The sequence below is a fragment of the Cynocephalus volans genome, unplaced genomic scaffold, assembly GCF_027409185.1.
Source record: "Cynocephalus volans isolate mCynVol1 unplaced genomic scaffold, mCynVol1.pri scaffold_35, whole genome shotgun sequence".
Lineage (NCBI taxonomy): Eukaryota > Metazoa > Chordata > Mammalia > Dermoptera > Cynocephalidae > Cynocephalus > Cynocephalus volans.
Genome location: NW_026902463.1, coordinates 3,942,512 through 3,955,216, shown reverse-complemented (window position 1 = coordinate 3,955,216; position 12,705 = coordinate 3,942,512). Strand labels below are relative to the sequence as shown.

The following is a 12,705-nucleotide window of genomic DNA, read 5'->3' as shown; positions in this document are numbered from 1 at the left end:
TCCTTGTTCTGTCCATCAGTCAGGTACTGGGGTCTCAGCTGCACACAAGGATGTTCTGATAAGCCCTCAGGGGACGCTGAGCATGGAGTGAGACAAGCCATCTCAGGCCGTCAGCACAGCTACCAGCCAGAGAAGGGGTACAGATGTGTTAGTCCCCATGGCTGTTGTACCTGTGGCCTCCAAGCCTCGTGCCTGTCCACTTACAAGGAGCGGGTCTGCGGCTGAGGGCGGCTGCTCCCACCTCCTCTCAGGCACCCACTTGCTCAAGTGATCACTTGGCACTCCGGGGACCTCATGGCCATGCACTGCTCATGTCTGTATAGTCTCTGCTCCCCTGAGGCACTCCCACTGGAACACTCCCTAGAGGCATTTACGCATCAAGTGAGAGGTGACGGCCGGAGGCGGGGGGCTCGGGAAGGAACAGCAAGGGGGAGAGGGAGCTGCTCACGTGGTGTGCCCCTTCTCCTTAGGAATCTCAGCGAGTCCCTTTTATTCAGGATCATCACAGGCTGCTTCTGAGAAAGAGAAGCTCTGGAATTGTGCCCTGTGCTCACAGAACCCTGACTGGGAAAGCTCATGGCCTGAGGGCTGTGAACAGTGCCTCACTAGAGCACACGTCACACAGAGAACAGGGTGCTGCCTACATAGCGTTTCGGGCCATTGTAACCAGGTAATGTCTTCAAGGGCCAGGAGCTCAGTGCTTTGAGGCTTAGCCATCAAGGTCTGACCAACCTCTTATGATACGAGCTCTCACCATTCCTTCACTGATGGGAACGGCCCCTGCCTGTGCTGTCCGTGCAAACAGTGCAGTTTGTGCTGAGCACCTGCTTGACTCTGGGAGTCTAGAATCGGGCATGGGGTCGGCAATGGGTGCCTCCATGTGACCAGCCCCAAATGAAAACCCTCAGCACCAAGTCTCTAACGGGCTTCCCTGGAAGACAGCTGACTTCTGGGGGAATTAAGCAGATCCCGTGCGACTCCCCGGGGAGCTCACGTCTGTTCTCCCTGGGACTTCATCCCTCATGCCTCTTCCCTTTCCTGATGTTGCTTTGTATCCGTTCCCACAAGAAGATTAGGTGTGTATGCTGAGTCCTGTGTGTCCACCCAGCAGACTGCCAAACACGGAGTGGTGTCGGGGACCCCAACACAGCAGCCCTCCCGGAGCAGCAGGACAGAGAAGCCTGCCCTGGCTCTTTGGCTGGTGTTTCCAGACTCGGGAGCAGGTGGGTGTTGAGGCGTCTGTACCTTGCAAACCTGAACGACAACACTTAACATAAAATGGGTCTCCTTCCCACCAGCGAGGTTCCACAGGCTGCTCACTCTGTGCATTCACAATTACTTTAAGGGACATTTCACAGAACTCTGAATCATTCCTTTTAAATTACAAAATCAAAACAAAACTAACCTGAAAGGAAAGGAAACTGTTGTTTGGCTTCTCCTGTGTGGGCATCCCAAATGATTGTTGTCTGCACGCCACAAACAAAGGAAAAAGTTAGTAATTATTCTTCTTGCAAAGTTTTCTCATGAAAAGTGCATCATACAAGAAAAGACAGTGGGACCTTATTCCTTCTAAACCATCACAGTCCAATAGAGCTATTCCTTTAATTTTTCCGGGAAGCTGTAGGAAGTTCAGGATGAGGACAGGTCATATTAGTAGGAGAAGGGGAAGCAGAGGGGAGTGTTCTTTTCTCTGTTGTTTGGGGGTTTTTAGTGGCTGCCTGGTAAGGGGATCTGAACCTTGACCTTGGTGTGACACCATGCTCTCCCCAAATAAGCTAACTGCCTAGCAGTGTCCCATAGAGGTATCATGTGAGTCACTACACTAATTTTTAATTTTACAGTCACCACATTAAAAAGAAAAAAAGAAACTGGTACAATTCATTAACAGTGTATTTTATTTCACTCCAATAATGCCAAAATACTATTGTTTCAACATGTAATCAGTATAGAAAAATATTAATGAGGTATCTGACATTCTTTCTTGCCCCCCATTCTAGGACTTGGAATCACAGCGTGTTTTACACACAGCAGTTTGGACGGCCACATGTGATGACCTACAGCCACATGAGCTGGTGCCTACTGCAGCGGACACAGCAGCCTTAACTGATAACTGAGAAAACTACCCAAATCAGTGGTGATGCCCCCTCATCCCAAAACGCTAAAATACCTGTACCAAAACATATCTAAATGTCTTTCCAGCAGTTTTCCAAATGAAGAGCTGCACAAACAGACATTTCTGGAAATTCCCCTCACCGACCATCCATGAACCAGGACCACGCGATGTGACAAAGCCATCGGATTATGCCCGGGTCAGGCTCTGATTTATGGGTCTACAGTAAGGAAAAAGGTGATCGGCAACTCGGAACACAAAGTAAATCATGAATTCTGATGAACTTACTGATGCTAGGAACATACTTAAAGCAGCAGCCAGGGGCAGCTCCATAAATACCATTGGAATTAAGTATTCATTAACTGGAATTTTCAACGACATTGGAAACTTTACACCTGTCTGTCAGTGGGACTTCATAAAGATTTCATTTTAAGAGCTGGTTATGTTTTCGGTTGATTGTAGAAACATTCAGAGGGATCACTCAGAGCAGCAAGTGTCTTTTAAACATGGTATTCCTACATTTGGGGTCAGCTCTAGACCACCTGTCACTGTTTGTCTGCAACTGTTTTCTTAATTTCTCAAGCACAAACAAATGTGGATTATATATTGTGAGTACAATCGGTCCTTTAATAATGGGCGGGTTAGGTTACCGACCAGGACACAGTTGAAAATCCACGTGTAACTCTTGCCTTCCCCAAAACGGAACTACTAATAGCCGACTATTGATCTGACTTGTTACCAATAACATTAACGTTCAATTAAAACATGTTTTCTGTGTTATATATATATATATATATATATATATATATATATATATATATATATATATATATATATATATATATATATACACTGTATTCTTACAATAAAATAAGCTAGAGAAAAGAAAATGTTATTAAGAAAATCATAAGGAAGAGAAAAAGACATTTATAGCATTGTGCAGTATTTACCAGACCAAAAAAGTACCATGTATAAGTGGACCTGTGCTGTTCAAGGGTCAAACTGTAAGTAAACTCACAAATGTCTGATACATTTTCACATACTACAATCAGTCACTGGAACATTTAGTTGACGTGTATGTTAAATATACATTGAACCAAAGAAAACATTTCACAAAAGCTTTGAGAATGTGAAATATATTTTTGTCACTTTGGGTTAAGCATACACTGAAGGTCACACCAGCATCATCATAATTTACATTTCTCCATGGGTATTATGTTCAAGGACACTGTTATTATTCCTGCCATGATTGACTAAGGAGTAAAGAGGGACATACATGACCCAAAAGACTAACATGATTCCAAATATGCATTTTTACTGATCGTACAGTCCGTCACCTGGTAGAGTCAAAATAAATAACCGGTGAGAAACACACAAATGAATGTACAATAAAGATCCGCCAGGTGGGAAGGTGGCCAGGAAACGATTTAGAATGCTCAGCAAGTCGGAGGGCAGAGTTACTGGTAACCAGGGACTGATCCTCCTCCACGCTGCACCAGCTGTGTGTCACTAGACAAGGTAATAAACCTCTCTGGCGCTCCAATTCTTCCTCTGTAAAATGGAATTGAACATACTAATGCCTGCTTGCTGTAAATGTTAGCGATCATTTTCTTGAATTATTTTCATAATTCAAGTGGCAGTTTCCCATGGCCTACTGAAGGCATGACAGAGTGCTGTGTATGCGTATTAATTGAACTAGAACATCTTGGGAAAAATTTGATGATAGTTACACGACACATTTAGTGTGTCAACCACAGCAGCTTATCTTTTCTTATATTATAATAAATTAGGCTCCCAAGTCTGAATGAAGAGTTTCTTGGCTTAAATATAGAGAAAAGGAACAAATGATTCACTGACCTACACAGTTATATCCACATACAGGCGCTGGCACTCTTTCTGTCATGGGGCCCCTGGTAAATACCTTAAACTTTGAGGTCCAATGGTCTTCTATTGCAACTCCTCAACTCAGCCACTAAGGGGTGAAAGCGGCTACCGACAATTCTCAACAAATGAGAGTGGCTGTGTATCAATAAAACTTTATTTAGAAGAACAGGTGATGGGCCAGTTATCGCCTGTGTGGGCTGTACCCTGCCAAGTGCACCCATGACTTCTCCAAGAATGTGATGATGTTTAGAGTTCGTTTATTATTTTATATTAAATTTTACACCTTGAATGAACAGAAAGCAGTAACAGAGTAAAGTTTTCAAACTATCATGAAACCAGTGTAGTTTCTGTGGGGGAATGGTTCTATGTCTCCTTCCTCTTTGTTCTGGGATCTTCCACCCCATGATGGCTTCGAGAGGCACCCGGCTCTAAAGCCATCACATCTCTCTGGCAGCCCTGTCCAAGTGCAGAGTAAAGGAGTCCCACTTTGGCTCCGTGGCCTGTCAGGGGACAGTGCCCTGTCCCTGGGTCCGTTTTACTCCTGCTCAGGAATTGTGCAGTCTACAGTGGGAAAAAGGAGCTTATCAAATTAGGAGAGCAGAAGTCTGCTAAGAGAACAGTCTGTGTCACTAACATCAGTCTAGGGGTGAAAGTTTACACAGAGCACACCCACACCCCCTGCTCTGTCCAGCCATTGATAAACACAGTCTGGAGATTTTCCTCTCTTTATCATTAAACTATGAACCTCAAAAGAAGAGACACTTTGCACAGAGGTCTGTAGAACAGTGGAATATACTGACAGAGATTACATGGTAAAATTAACACGAAGATCAAAATTACAAAAACAAAACCTATACAGGTCCTTTTGATTTCTTAAGGGGAAGGAGAAAGCCTAAGAATTCAAAGAAAACATCGTGTTATCTGGAGAATGAAAATAAACATGTATAGATCGAAAGTATTTGTTTTAAGTTAATACTCACTTTGTCTACACCAGCACTCAAAATATAATTCCCCTTTTTGTTCCATTTCAAGGCAAAGATGGGGTCTCTATGTTGGCCTAAGGTGCTGGCCAGATTACGTGTTATGTAAAACAAATACAGACAAACATGTTGACTTCAAGGTCATGGTCTGTTCACTTCACGGTTACATACAGAAGAAGGTCCTGTCCAACCTCAACACGACAGACACAGGACTACCGTCTTCCATCCATATCCTTGCAAAACGGTCATATGAACCTGTGGCCAGAAGCGTCCCATTGCTCTGCGGGCCAGAAAGAGACACAAACCCACAGAAGCAGCTTAGTAGTGGTGGCACCAGAAAAGCACACAGAAATCGCCAGGATCCCAAGTCTAGAATATTCCTAAGCCGATAACTGATGCCACATTAAGAGACTAACGGGTCATCTCTGACTACTTCAGCACACACTGCTGTTAAATTAAATGCAAGGCATGTGGACCAGGAAGTGAGAAAGCCACACTGGAACCACTCAACATGTGTGCTGTCTAATTAAGGACAGAATTTAAAATACCTACAGAAAGTCATCCTAAGACTATGCAGAAAGCAAAAAGAAGTTGAACGGCATGTGTCCCACGTATAAATGCACTTAGCTGCTGGTCCTGAGCTCTCCAGGTGGAAAGTTTTCTTTCCTGGCTGCTTGTCACAGCTCCCCAGCTGAGCCTTCCGGGGGTCCCACCTTCACGCTGTGAGGTCCCCCTCTCAGCGCCATCAGGCTTGACTCGCTCATGTGTGCTGACCATGGGAAGGCACGGCCACCCAACACCCAGCTCATTCTGTGCCCGCCATGGCCTAAGCAGGATCTCTTGGAGATGGAGAGCACCTGTGAGCCCACAGCTCAGGGCAGGGCCACCACACATTTCAAGGGGCCCAGGGGGTGGAAGATGCTTACGTTCCAGTCCAGTGAGGTGACATCTTTGTTACTGGGGACATCGTGTCCCCCCTCCCGTATACATTGCCTCAGTACAAGCTGGGTAGAGTCCCCGTTGCTGTGTTCATTAAGGTTCCATATCCTGGCCGTCGAGTCTCCAGACCTGCAGAATAAAAACACACGCACGTCGGCTCTTGGTGGGAACAGCTCTTTCCCCCCCTCCCATCCATCCCCCCTCCTCTCCTCCCCACCTCCGCATTTATCAGTTTTAAATGTCTTTGCTCCCCATCCCATGGAGAACACGGCGTGGAATGTCGACTTCACAATCCGAGACACACAGAGCTGTGGAGTTAACAGGACCTGCTCGGGATCTGCTCATGTCGGGAAGACGTGACAGACGAGGTCAGACAACAGCACGTGTCCCTTGAGGCAGAATGCCAGAGGCGAGCAGGGGTTCCCCTGACCATGGAGCGTCCCGCCCCTGACATCCTCACCCAGAAGCCAGCAGATCGCTGACAGGGTTCCAGGTACAAATGAACACCTCGGACTCATGGCCCCGAAGGACTGTGGCTTTGTTGGGTGGAATCTCAACGTCCCAGTCAATTTGCATGGGTTTTGAGTGATTATCTGTTGTAGGAAACACAAAAAGGCACGTGGCTCATCAATAAAAAGGAAACTCATTCTCAGGGGGCTTCTGTTTTAGGAACACCTTGTTTTTATGTACTAGGCGATACCATCTCTGATGATTATAACTAAATCATGGCTTTGTGTGATTGGGTATTTTATGTCTCTTTGTATTTTGCCAGTCTTCAAACTTGAGTGAGGAATACACTAATTTATTCCATAAAACTGGGGCCAGTCAACTATGACCCATGGGCCAAAATCTAGCCTGCTGCAGCCTCTCCTCCTAAATAACGTTTAAGTTATTTACCGACTCCCATATATTTATGCATTACCTGCAGCGACTGATATGGGTTGAACCGTGACCCCAGTACCTCAGACGGTGACTGTATTTGGGGACTGGGTCTTTAAAGAGGTGATTAAGGTAAAATGAGGTTGTTAGAGTGGGTTATAATCCAATACGACTTATGTCCTTATAAGGATTGGAGATTAGGACAGAGACACACACAGACGGACGACCATGTGAGGACACAGGGAGACGATGGTGTCTACTAGCCAAGGAGAGAGGACTCAGGAGGAACCAGTCTGCCTCACCTGGAGCTCAGACTTGCAGCCTCCAGGCCTGCGGGGAGAAATGTCTGCTGTTTCTGCCGCAGATCTGCAGTGCTCTGTCACAGCAGCCCGAGCAGAAGAGGACAACTGCTTCTGCATTTCAAGACAGAGTTGGGTCACTGTGACAGAGGCTGCCTGGCCCTGAAAGCCTGTGACAGCCACTGTCTGGCCCCTTAGGGAAAGTTTAGTAGCCCCTGCTTTATGGGAAAGAGAAGGCAGCGGTCCGATCTAACTAGCACAGAGTCAGCAGCAGCTGACAGTTTTGTAATGCTGTGTAGAGTTGAGTCTGCTGTTACATCTTCTTGTTCAGGTATTTTGGTGGAAAACCCCAGGAAGAGAAGGACTCACTTCTCAGTGGCAGGTAACCTAAGATCCACTGCTTCTGGGTCAACACATAAAAATATGAAAATGCCTGGTGACCCTGCTTGGATTGAGAATCCTGACACAAAATCTTCACAGCCTACCCTCAGGAACAGCGGGGCTGTGAAAAAACCCTACTTCTTTTATGCTTCCCAAGTTCCCATGTGGCTGGGAGAAGATGAAGATAAGCAAAATGATCTTCCATGTTTGGTGGATCCATCCCCTGGTGATGGCGAGAGGACAGCTGGCGTCCTAGCCAGCCGTGCAGTGGGGGCCTGGGACTCTGTATAGGCATGCAGAGTAGGCTGTCACCTGCTCACTTATCCACAGGCGGCCGTGGCATGCTGCCGCCCCAACAGGCTGGTCTGCAGACCAGGCATGAGGTGCTGAGAAGGGGGTTGAGCTGGCTGCTGCAGAAATTAAGAGCAGTGAGCGAGGGTGTGTTAGCCACGTGCACCAGCAAGAGAAGGAGGCTGGGCTCCCTGGGGCAGGGGTCAGTGCCCAGACGCAGCCTGGGTAGAAGAACTCCCACTCCCACGGCCACTGCAGGGAACAGCCTCCAGAGGAAACGACCAGAGATGGGGAACGGGTAAGGAGCCGACCTCAGACCAGAGGGGTGGCAGAATGGCTCAGGTCCTTGATGGAGCACAGGCATGCCTTGCATTCTGACTTTGGGTCCCAGGACATGGCACCTCTTTTGTCTCTGTTGTTCTAGTTTTAAATAGATTTTCTGATGTGGGAGTTAGTTGGTGGAAGGTGCACCGGGCCTGAGCAAGTTTTGTGATATGATTGTCGAGCTCTGACTCATCTACTGCATACTCTTGGGCGATTAGCTAACAGGTCTAACCTCCCGGGGTTTTGCAATGACCAAGTAAGATGATGTCTGGTGTTCAGGGCGTGGTGCCCTTGCACTGACCATGGGCTCGCCTACTAGACCATAATTTGGCTGAAAACCCTCTGCATGGAAGGCTGAGAGAGATACTTGCTTATGTTGGACAGTGATCATCTGGTACTTGTCCCTGTTACACGCGAGCCTTCAGGAGCAGGGCAGCAGGATTTCATAAAATCCAGGATGTGTGTCGAGAAGGTCAGGTCTAAGGATTTAGGTGACAAACGGGGAATGTGAAGGTCTTCCGGCCGTACAGTAAGCAAGCACTGGAAAGCAACTGGTGAGAAGTTGACAGCAGGCAGATCTCTAAGAAGTCGTTGCATTCGCCCAGCTTTACAAGCACAATAAAGCGCCAGAAGCCCCACACTTAATTATTGCGTGTGCTCGTTCTCCTCCCCGTTGACCGTGGCCTCTCCGTTCTTTGGTGGACTTTGCTGGGAAACTGCTGCCGGGGCTGCCGTGTCTGCCGTGGCTGCTGCTGCAGCCGCTGCTGCTGCCGCTGCGGCCGCCGCACTGGCCTGCTGCTGCGCGAGCTTCTCGTGGAACGCCTGCTGCTGCGTCTGCACCACGTCGGGCATCACAGCGTCTATCAGGGACAGGGACTCTATGGGGCTGTTGTCAAACACCGTGCCATCCTGAGAAAGTAAGCCAAGGGCAGCCGTCAGCAACCGCAAAAGAGGACATCGAGGACCAGACTCTGCCTTCCAGGTGGGAGAGGTGCAGGAAGGTGGCCCAGAAACAGAGACGCCTGGGAGCTCAGGGGCTGGGGTCGGGGGTCGGCGGCATCAAGCAGGTGCCCGGACTGTAGGGGCAGGGCAGAGGGACTCCATGGTGGGCCAAGGACCGGGAGGTGGACAAGGGGAATCGTCGATGAAGAACTAGGTATGGTGGCTGTCCTGAGGGAGACCTGATATTTGGTAAGTGTCAACCTGAACTGGGGCATTAAGGATATGTGAACGTGTCTCCTTTATTCCTAGACAAAAGTGCTATATCCCTGATGCAAGGATTCTCAACAGGGGCAGGGGTGTGTGTATGGGGGGAGTAATTTTGACTCCTTGGAGGACATCAGGGAATGACTGGAGACATTTTTCATTGTCACCACTTGGCAGGGGGTCTACTGGCAGCTGGTGGGTGGAGACCAGGGATGCTGGTCCACATCCTCCAGTGCACAGGACAGTCCCCACTACAGAGCAGGGTCCAGCCACAAATGTACATAATGCTGAGCAGGAGAAACCCCGTCTGGTGCCACGGCAAGTGTAGAATCTCTTAGTACCCACTTTTGTGGGAGGAGTAAGTCTTTGGAAGCATCGGCCCCGATTTAGAGATGCCTGCAACATTCAGGATTTCCTTCCTGGTGAACCTGCCCATCTGATCTAATAAATTAAGCACTTGCAGCTACTTGAAACGATGCCCTGGGTTCAGGGTTTAGACAGAATATAGCCACGATACAACCGACAATGACCTCGTTTACTTCTGATTCATATTTTTCTGTTTTTTTTTAAAGATGACCGGTAAGGGGATCACCCTTGACTTGGTGTTGTCAACACCACGCTGTACTGAGGGAGCTCCAGTCTGGGCTTCTGATTCACATTTTTGTCTGAACATCTTTCGATTCTCTGGTACTATCAAAAAAATTTCTGTACACACTTAAAAGTAAGACGTGCTTTCTAAATACTCGAATGACATGAAACCCTCATTGCTCCGGGTTCTGCCTCGTGGACGGAGAAACACATTTTTGTGTGCTCTGAACTTGAGGAAGGCAGGATAGAACTGGGACACGTGGACTCATCCGTGTGGGACTCAGCTGAATCCCGAGAGCACAGATGAAGGAGCCAGGGAGGAGAAGGGATCTGTTTAAATCCCAAATAACTGACTTTCAAAATTTCTATCAAATCGGCACAGCCCCAATCTAGAAGGTGGCAGGGGATACAAGAGGATCTGTATGATTTTAATTGATGGTTTTTGTTCCATCCTTCCCCGGATCAGCTCCACAAAGAGCACAGTCGTGAAACCAGCACCTGAAGTCACTTTAACACAGGGCCATCATCTCTCTGTCCCTGACTGTCCCTCTGGTTATGCCCTCTGTCAGGCTCCCAGGAATGCTTGGAACCAGAAGCGTTTCACAGTGTGAAATTTTTTCTGAGTTTGGAATACTTGCATTATACTTACTGGTTATGCACCCCAAATCTGAAAATCCAAAATCTGAAATGCTCAAGTGAGCATTTCCTCTGAGGATCACATTGATGCTCAAAAACTTCAGATTTTGGAACATTTAGGACTTCGGATTTGGGATGCTCAAAGTGTAACAAAAACCAAACAAACAACCCCAGCTTGCTCTCAGACGCCTGCAGGAAGCAAACGCGGGCTTTGGACTGGGGTCCCGAGACCCCGCTGCTGGAAAGCCCAGCCCCGCAAACATCACGTACCTCGTTGATGCTGATCTCAGCCTCCACGTACTGCAGCCCCTTCTGCAGGATGGAGATGAGGGCGGCGGGCGGCACCAGCGTCCCGTTGATGTTGGACTGGCTGATGTGGCTCTCGATCCCAAACGTGAAGGCTGAGTGGGAAAAACCTGCCGCGAGAGGGAGGCCAGGCAGGTGAGACCAGAGCAGGAAGAGCGGGCAGAGCCAGCAAGCTCTGAAGGGGGCAGCGCGGATTTCAACCACGCTTCATTAACGGGGTGGCCACTGCTGCAGGACTGTGGCTTCCGATGTGGGGTCAGGCAGGCAGGAAAGGGCCGGGGGAGAGAGACGAGTGTGAGATCAAGGAAGACTGGGGAAGGGATGAGGTTCCTTCATGGGAGGACCCTTTCAGTGCTATTAAGAAGCAAAAGGGAACAGAGTGGAGGCTGCCCCACGTGCCCTGGATGGCTGTCTCTTGCAGAAATCCAACTCTGGGAGTCCCCCGACCCCTCGGTTCACATATTCTTTGCGGGAGCTCAGTGCCGCAGCCTCTCTGTGTCCCCTTCCTCCCCCAATGTGTCTCCGTTACTGCCTGTGTGGGAAGCTGCTTGGCAACTCAAAGGAATTTTGGATGAAGGTTTTTAAGGAAAAGTTCAGGAGAGCCAGGACGGCTACTGCTTGTGGATGACAGCCGCGTTGCGAAAAGAAGGCAGTGGCATGAGGCATGGAAGGAGGTGCTGGGGGTCCACGTAGGGGTCTGAGGGCAGTAGGGAAGCTGCAACACCCCCTCCTCAAGGAAAGGAAAGTGGCCCCCTGCTGTCGGTGGGGGGATCTGTGCAGCTACAGGTAAAACAGGCAGCCAGTCGGTGGGGCTTGATCGCCCCGTGTGGACCACAGGCGGCCCTGGGGTGCTCGAGGGCTCGTAAACCCAAGGAGGTGAATGCTGTAGGGGCATCCGAGTAACCTGGACCTCCATGCTCGGCTCCCCGGCCAGAGGTGGGGCAGGGCCTCTCACTCCGTTTCTATTGTCTGCTGATCGGGCAGCAAGGGTTCTCAAAGTGACCACTCCTCCTGACTTGGTTCTGCCCACTGTTTATGGCGACGTTGCCGGTTTGCAGGCTTAGCCCTGGTTACCCGAGCAGGTGGGAGCCTTTCCACCTGGCCTGGCGATTGCTTCCCTTCCACCCTCCCTCAGTCACCCAAACAGGCAGCGGGATCAGGAGCGTGAGGGCTTGGCTCTCATCAGATGCAATATCATCAGCCCTGCTGCCTCCCGTTACCCAAATCGAACTGACTTTGCAATAAACCAAAGTCTCACTAGATGGGAGCACACTTCCATGCAAGGAGGCGTCTGTGTCTGTGCTCTCCTGCCCCGTTCCCTTCTCACTTCCCTGTCCACTCGCTCCTCCCCAACCCACCCCGTCCCTCCCTCATCTCCCGGTAATAACGGATGTGTAAAATAGGTAGTTTATATTGACGGGACGGAACAAACGTGGTAGATGTCATTAATTCTGCACTCAGTTGCATACAGCCCTGTAATTCTTTACAAAACCATACATAAATTAGGTTGCAAGGCTTCCTCTCTTCTGCGTTTTTAGAGGATACAAGCACAGGCCCTTTACAGTAGACCTTACCTTTCCCTTCTCCCCTGTTTTTTTTCTCTTTACCACCTTCCTTTCCCTGACCCACTCCTAGCAAAACAAAACAAGCCACCCCTGCGTTCAACCAGTGACTCCCCTGTATCTCCACCATGCTCTGCAGCGTTATAGCTCCAGGCTTTCCTCGTCCAGGTTTCCAGCAATGCTGATCAATGGATGGAGGGCTATGTCTCACCCTCCTGGTATCCTGAAAAGACCTCATGCAGGGCTATGACACTGCAGTCATAATAATAATGACAGCCAGCCTTCACAGGGCACCCACTCTCCACCTGGCACTGCTTCTG

At 49.0% G+C, this 12,705-nt stretch overlaps 1 pseudogene; it reads right to left on the bottom strand.

The window, feature by feature from the left end:
- Positions 1–11,739, bottom strand: part of LOC134369016 (F-box-like/WD repeat-containing protein TBL1X) — a 28,475-nt pseudogene extending 16,736 nt beyond the window's left edge.
- Positions 11,740–12,705: the final 966 nt, after the last annotated feature.